The sequence below is a fragment of the Diadema antillarum genome, unplaced genomic scaffold (assembly GCF_040938485.1).
Source record: "Diadema antillarum isolate AM-2024a unplaced genomic scaffold, OU_Dant_1.0 seq00000041_RagTag, whole genome shotgun sequence".
NCBI lineage: Eukaryota > Metazoa > Echinodermata > Echinoidea > Diadematoida > Diadematidae > Diadema > Diadema antillarum.
In genome coordinates, this window is record NW_027271153.1 from 449680 (window position 1) to 457860 (window position 8181).

Here is an 8181-nt window from a genome sequence, read left to right on the forward strand (position 1 = left end):
GCGCGTCAATGGCGATATACAGTACAACTATGCCAAAAAACTGCCAATTTTAAATCCGATTTTACTCGTCAGGATGGACGGTGACCCTCCATTTTCTGTACATATTTTGAAAGCTGATGAGTTGTACATGTCATTTCATGGGGTGGCAATGCTGACAAAATGATTAAAAGATATCAAATTTCTTAATAAAGTAAAAAAAGTAAATTTTCAAAATGACGTCATCAAATTTCAAGTTCATTCGAGCGTATCTCACTAGTCCTTTGTCAATTTTCACCCAGATTTCAGTATGATGTAGCTTATTAAATGTTCTTTCAAACATAAAATTACAATATTTTGATTGGATAACGGTATCACCTCGTAAAAATGGATTGAAAGTAATCTTGTCAAATTTGACCAGTTTACGTGTTATCTCTATGGGAGTGCAGTTTTTCTGGAAATGAAAATTGACATGACTATCTTTATCGAGCACTAGCTCACTTAAGCTTCGGTAAATTTCTCCCAGATTTTAATATGTTGTAGCTGAGACTTTACCCTACCGTAAGTGTGCCCTTTGTTTTTTCATACGATGTCGGAATCACGTCAAAAAATTGGGTTGAAATTCAGGCTTATCTTCGATGTATTGAGATATTTCTTTCTTTCTGCAACTTTCTTTGCAATAACTCAAGAAAAACACGTCCTATCACTTCTATATTTTGCACATGTTTAGTTCATGTCACGTACATTATTTCATAAAATAACAACTACTTGATCGGACACCATCTTGGGTATGTAAAGTAGGGTCAAAGGTCATAAGTGTTTCACCCTGTATCTTAGTGAATACATGTCCTATCTTTCCCATATTTTGCACACGCAAAGACCATGTTACAAGGATCATTTCACAAAATAACCACTTTTTACTCAGATGCCATCTTGTTGTTGCAAATTCAGGTCAAAGGTCATATGTACTTCTTTTTGTATCTTCGTTATGACGTGTTATCTCTATGGGAGGGAATTTTCTTTAATGTGAAAATTGACATGATTGTCTTTATCGAGCACTAGCTCACTTACCCTTCGGTGAATTTCTCCCAGATTTTAATATGTTGTAGCTGAGACTTTTGCGCTATCGTTTCATTCCTTTGTTTTTTCATACGATGTCGGGATTACGATAAAAAAATTGGTTGAAATTAAAGCTTATCTTCTATGTATTGAGATATTTCTTTCTTTCTGCAACTCTCTTGCAATAACTCACGAAAAACACGCCCTATCACCCCCATATTTTGCACATGTTTAGTTCATGTCTCGTACATTATTTCATAAAATAACAACTACTAGATCAGACAACATCTTGGGTATGTAAATTAGGGTCAAAGGTCATAAATGTTTCATCTTGTATCTTAGTGAATACCTGTCCTATCTTTCCTATATTTTCCACACGTATAGACGATGTCGCGAGAATCATTTCACAAAATAACCACTATTTCATCAGATGCAATCTTGGGAGTGCAAAGGTGGGTCAAAGGTCATATGTATTCATTGCTGTGTCTTCGTTATTCAGTGTATACAGAATTTGGTACCAAAGATGGCAGATATGACTCCCTTTTCTAAATGAGAATGCAAACATCACACGGCCAATGTCTCTAAACACAGATGAAACTTGTATGGTCATGCCTATTGCGATCAGGACTCGAATCATTGATAAAAAAAAAAAATCGGATCACCTTAATTTGTCAGTGATGACAAATTACAATCTCTAGTTTTTCTTTATTTCTCCCCAAAAGTTGTGCAGAGGTTAGCTCAGAAAGTGCTATGGTTATCATGTTCAAACTTACACCATGTATGCATCATGTCCCAAAGACGACAAATCTAATGTATCATTGTGATCAGTCAACCGTGTCGTCACTATGACGTCATTATATGAAAACACATTCTCAATCATATCTCATTAATGGAATGGAATTTTTCAATGAAATTTACGTCACATATATTTCAACTTATGTGCATTCTACTCATGTTCTCAAAATTCATATTTTCTCTTAAAACGTGCGCGTACGCGCGCGTTGAAATATTTGTATGCTCCAATCGAGCTCAAAATTTTTTTGCACACGTTTCAGACCATTTGGAGCATTTTTTGAAAAATTGAAAAAATCGGACGGACGCGTACGCGCGCGCGCATATACGCACGCACAGCTCATATGTAATTGAAATTTCCAGTTTTTTCACTTTGATCAGATGTCTAAAATGTCAAGGAATATTTCTACCAAGTTTCAAGTCAATCCAACTCATTATGACGTCATACGGGCCCGTCAAAGTTGAAATTCCGCGCGCGCGTCAATGGCGATATACAGTGCAACTATGCCAAGAAACTATCAATTTTAAATCCGATTTTACTCGTCAGGATGGACGATGACCCCCCATTTTCTTTACATATTTTGAAAGCTGATGAGTGATACTTGTCATTTCATGAGGTGGCAATGCTGACAAAATGATTAAAAGATATCAAATTTCTTAATAAAGTAAAAAAAGTAAATTTTCATAATGACGTCATCAAATTTCAAATTTATTCGAGCGTATCCCACTAGTCCTTTGTCAATTTTAACCCAAATTTCAGTATGTTGTAGCTTATGAAATGTTCTTTCCATCATAATATAACAATATTTTGATTGGATAATGGTATCACCTCGTAAAAATGGATTGAAAGTAACCTTGTCAAATTTGACCAGTTTACGTGTTATCTCTATGGGAGTGCAGTTTTTCTGGGAATGAAAATTGACATGACTATCTTTATCGAGCACTAGCTCACTTACCCTTCGGTAAATTTCTCCCAGATTTTGATATGTTGTAGCTGAGACTTTACGCTACCGTAATGTGCCCTTCGTTTTTTCATACGATGTCGGGATCACGTCAAATATTTTGGTTGAAATTCAGGCTTATCTTCGACGTATTGAGATATTTCTTTTTTTCTGCAACTTTCTTTGCAATAACTCAAGAAAAACGGCCTCTATCACTTCCATATTTTGCACATGTTTAGTTTATGTCACGTAAATTATTTCAAAAAATAACAACTACTTGATCAGACACCATCTTGGGTATGTAAATTAGGGTCAAAGGTCATAAGTGTTTCATCCTGTATCTTAGTGAATACATGTCCTATCTTTCCCATATTTTGCACACGCAAAGACCATGTTACAAGGATCATTTCACAAAATAACTACTTTTTACTCAGATGCCATCTTGTCTGTGCAAATTGAGGTCAAAGGTCATATGTACTTCTTTTTGTATCTTCGTTATGACGTGTTATCTCTATGGGAGGGAATTTTTTTTAATGTGAAAATTGACATGATTGTTTTTATCGAGCACTAGCTCACTTACCCTTCGGTGAATTTCTCCCAGATTTTAATATGTTGTAGCTGAGACTTTGCACTATCGTAAATTTGCCCTTCGTTTTTTCATACGATGTCGGGATCACGATAAAAAACTTGGTTGAAATTAAAGCTTATCTTCTATGTATTGAGATATTTCTTTTTTTCTGCAACTTTCTTTGCAATAACTCAAGAAAAACACGTCCTATCACCCCCTTATTTTGCCCATGTTTAGTTCATGTCACGTACATTATTTCATAAAATAACAACTACTAGATGGGACAACATCTTGGTTATGTAAATTAGGGTCAAATGTCATAAATGTTTCATCTTGTATCTTGGTGAATACCTGTCCTATCTTTCCCATATTTTTGACACGTATAGACGATGTCGCGAAAATCATTTCACAAAATAACCACTATTTCATCAGATGCAATCTTGGGAGTGCAAAGGTGGGTCAAAGGTCATATGTACTTGTTGCTGTTTCTTCGTTATAGTGTATACAGAATTTAGTACCAAACATGGCAGATATGACTCCCTTTGCTAAATGAGAATGCAAATATAACACTGCCAATGTCTCTAAACACAGATGAAACTTGTATGGTCATGCCTATTGCGATCAGGACTCGAATCATTGATAAAAAAAAAATCGGATCACCTTAATTTGTCAGTGATGACAAATTACAATCTCTAGTTAGGTGATCCGAGTATCCTCTCGGATCACCTTCTGTATCTGTACTGATTCTTTATTCTTCTTTCTTTGTTTCTTTCTTTATTTCTCCTCAAAAGTTGTGCAGAGGTTAGCTCAGAAAGTGCTATGCCTATCAAGTTCAAACTCATACCATGTATGTATCGTGTCCCAAAGACGACAGATCAAGTAAAATCGTTGTGATCAGTCGACCGTGACGTCACTATGACGTCATTATATGAAAACACATTCTCAATCATATCTCATTAATGGAATGGAGTTTTTAAATGAAATTTACGTCACATATATTTCAAGTCAAGCGAATTCTATTCATATTGTCAAAATTCATATTTTCTCTTAAAACGTGCGCGTACGCGCGCGTTGAAATATTTGTATGCTCCAATCAAGCCCAAAATTTTTTTGCACACGTTTCAGACCATTTAGAGCATTTTTTGAAAAATTGAAAAAATCGGACGGACGCGTACGCGCGCGCGCATATGCGCACGCACAGGTCATATGCAATAGAAATTTCCCATTTTTTCACTGTGATCAGATGTCTGAAATGTCAAGGAATATTTCTACCAAGTTTCAAGTCAATCCGACTCAATATGACGTCATACGGGCCCGTCAAAGTTGAAATTCCGCGCGCGCGTCAATGGCGATAGACAGTGCAACTATGCCAAAAAACCGCAAATCTTAAATCCGATTTTACTCGTCAGGATGGACGGTGACCCCCCATTTCCTTTACATATTCTGAAAGCTGATGAGTTGTATATGTCATTTCATGGGTTGGCGATGCTGAAAAATTACTAAAAGATATCAAATTTCTTAATAAAATAAAAAAAGGAAATTTTCAAAATGACGTCATCTAATTTCAAGTTCATTCGAGCGTATCTCACTTATCCTTTGCCAATTTTCACCGTGATTTCAGTATGTTGTAGCTTATTCAATGTTCTTTCAAAAATATATTTAAAAAATTTTGATTGGATGACGTTATCACCTCGTAAAAATGGATTAAAAGTCATCTTGTCAAATTTGACTAGTTTACGTGTTATCTCTATGGGAGTGCAGTTTTTCTGGAAATGAAAATTTACATGACTATCTTTATCGAGAATTAGCTCACTTATGCTTCGGTGAATTTCTCCTAGATTTTAATATGTTGTAGCTAAGACTTTGGGCTATCGTAAGTGTCCCTTTATTTTTTCATACGTTGTCGGGATCACGTGAAAAAACTTGGTTGAAATTAAAGCTTATCTTAGATGTATTGAAATATTTCTTTCTTTCTGCAACTTTCTTTGCAATAACTCAAGAAAAACATACCCTATCACCACCATATTTTGCATATGTTAAGTTCATGTCACGAACATTATTTCACAAAATAACAACTACTTGATCAGATGCCATCTTGGGTGTGTAAATTAGGGTCAAAGGTCATAAATATTTTATCCTGTATCTTGGTAAATGTATGTCCTATCTTTCCCATATTTTGCACACGTAAAGACCATGTTACAAGAATCATTTCACAAAAAAACTACTAATTGCTCAGATGCCATCTTGGGTGTGTAAAGTGGGGTCAAAGGTCATATGTACTTCTTTCTCAATCTTCGCTATTACGTGTTATCTCTGTGGGAGGGAGTTTTTCTAGATGTGAAAATTGACATTACTATCTTTATCAAGCACTAGCTCACTTATGCTTCAGTGATTTTCTCCCAGATTTTAATATGTTGTAGCTGAAACTTTGTGCTATCATATAAGTGCCCTTTGTTTTTCACACGATGTCGGTCTCACGTCAAAATACTTGGTTGAAATTAAAGCTCATCAACGATGTATTTAAATATTTCTTTCTTTTTGCAACTTTATGTGCAATAACTCAAGAAAAACATACCCTATCACCACCATATTTTGCACATGTTTAGTTCATGTCACGAACATTATTTCATAAAATAACAACTACTTGATCAGACACCATCTTGGGTATGTAAATTAGGGTCAAAGGCCATAGATGTTTCATCCTGTATCTTGGTGAATACATGTCCTATCTTTCCCATATTCTGCACACGTAAAGACCATGTTACAGGGATCATTTCATAAAATAACCACATTTTGTTCAGATGCAATCTTGGGTGTGCAAAGTGGGGTAAAAGGTCATATGTACTTCTTTTTCTATCTTCGCTATGACGTGTTATCTCTATGGGGGGAATTTTTTAGATGTGAAAATTGACATGACTCTCTTTATCGAGCACTATCTTCGGTGAATTTCTCTCAGATTTTAATATGTTGTAGCTGAGACTTTGCACTATCAGGACTTGAATCATTGATTTAAAAAAAAATCGGATCACCTTAATTTGTCAGTGATGACAAATTACAATCTCTAGTTTTCTTTATTTCTCCCCAAAAGTTGTGCAGAGGTTAGCTCAGAAAGTGCATTGCCTATCAATGTCAAACTTATACCATATATGTATGGTGACCCAAAGACGACAAATCTTGTAAAATCATTGTGATCAGTCGACCGTGACGTCACTATGACGTCATTATATGAAAACACATTTTCATTCATATCTCATTAATGGAATGAAACTTTTCAATCAAATTTACGTCACATATACTTCAAGTCAAGCGCATTCTACTCACATTCTCAAAATTCATCTATATCTTAAAACGTGCGCGTACGCGCGCGTTGAAATATTTGTATGCTCAAATCGAGCTCAAATTTTTTTTGCACACGTTTCAGGTCATTTGGAGCATTTTTTGAAAAATTGAAAAAATTGGACGGACGCGTACGCGCGCGCTCATATACGCACGCACAGCTCATATGCAATAGAAATTTCCCGTTTTTTCACACTTATCGGCTGCCTGAAATGTCAAGGAATATTTCTACCAAGTTTCAAGTCAATCCGACTCAATATGAGGTCATACGGGCCCGTCAAAGTTGAAATTCCGCGCGCGCGTCAATGGCGATATACAGTACAACTATGCCAAAAAACTGTCAATTTTAAATCCGATTTTACTCGTCAGGATGGACGGTGACCCTCCATTTTCTGTACATATTTTGAAAGCTGATGAGTTGTACATGTCATTTCATGGGGTGGCAATGCTGACAAAATGATTAAAAGATATCAAATTTCTTAATAAAGTAAAAAAAGTAAATTTTCAAAATGACGTCATCAAATTTCAAGTTCATTCGAGCGTATCTCACTAGTCCTTTGTCAATTTTCACCCAGATTTCAGTATGATGTAGTTTATTTAATGTTCTTTCAAACATAAAATTACAATATTTTGATTGGATAACGGTATCACCTCGTAAAAATGGATTAAAAGTAATCTTGTCAAATTTGACCAGTTTACGTGTTATCTCTATGGGAGTGCAGTTTTTCTGGAAATGAAAATTGACATGACTATCTTTATCGAGCACTAGCTCACTTAAGCTTCGGTAAATTTCTCCCAGATTTTAATATGTTGTAGCTGAGACTTTACCCTACCATAAGTGTGCCCTTTGTTTTTTCATACGATGTCGGAATCACGTCAAAAAATTGGGTTGAAATTCAGGCTTATCTTCGATGTATTGAGATATTTCTTTCTTTCTGCAACTTTCTTTGCAATAACTCAAGAAAAACGGCCTCTATCACTTCTATATTTTGCACATGTTTAGTTCATGTCACGTACATTATTTCATAAAATAACAACTACTTGATCGGACACCATCTTGGGTATGTAAAGTAGGGTCAAAGGTCATAAGTGTTTCACCCTGTATCTTAGTGAATACATGTCCTATCTTTCCCATATTTTGCACACGCAAAGACCATGTTACAAGGATCATTTCACAAAATAATCACTTTTTACTCAGATGCCATCTTGTCGTTGCAAATTGAGGTCAAAGGTCATATGTACTTCTTTTTGTATCTTCGTTATGACGTGTTATCTCTATGGGAGGGAATTTTCTTTAATGTGAAAATTGACATGATTGTCTTTATCGAGCACTAGCTCACTTACCCTTCGGTGAATTTCTCCCAGATTTTAATATGTTGTAGCTGAGACTTTGCGCTATCGTTTTATTTCCTTTGTTTTTTCATACGATGTCGGGATTACGATAAAAAATTGGTTGAAATTAAAGCTTATCTTCTATGTATTGAGATATTTCTTTCTTTCTGCAACTCT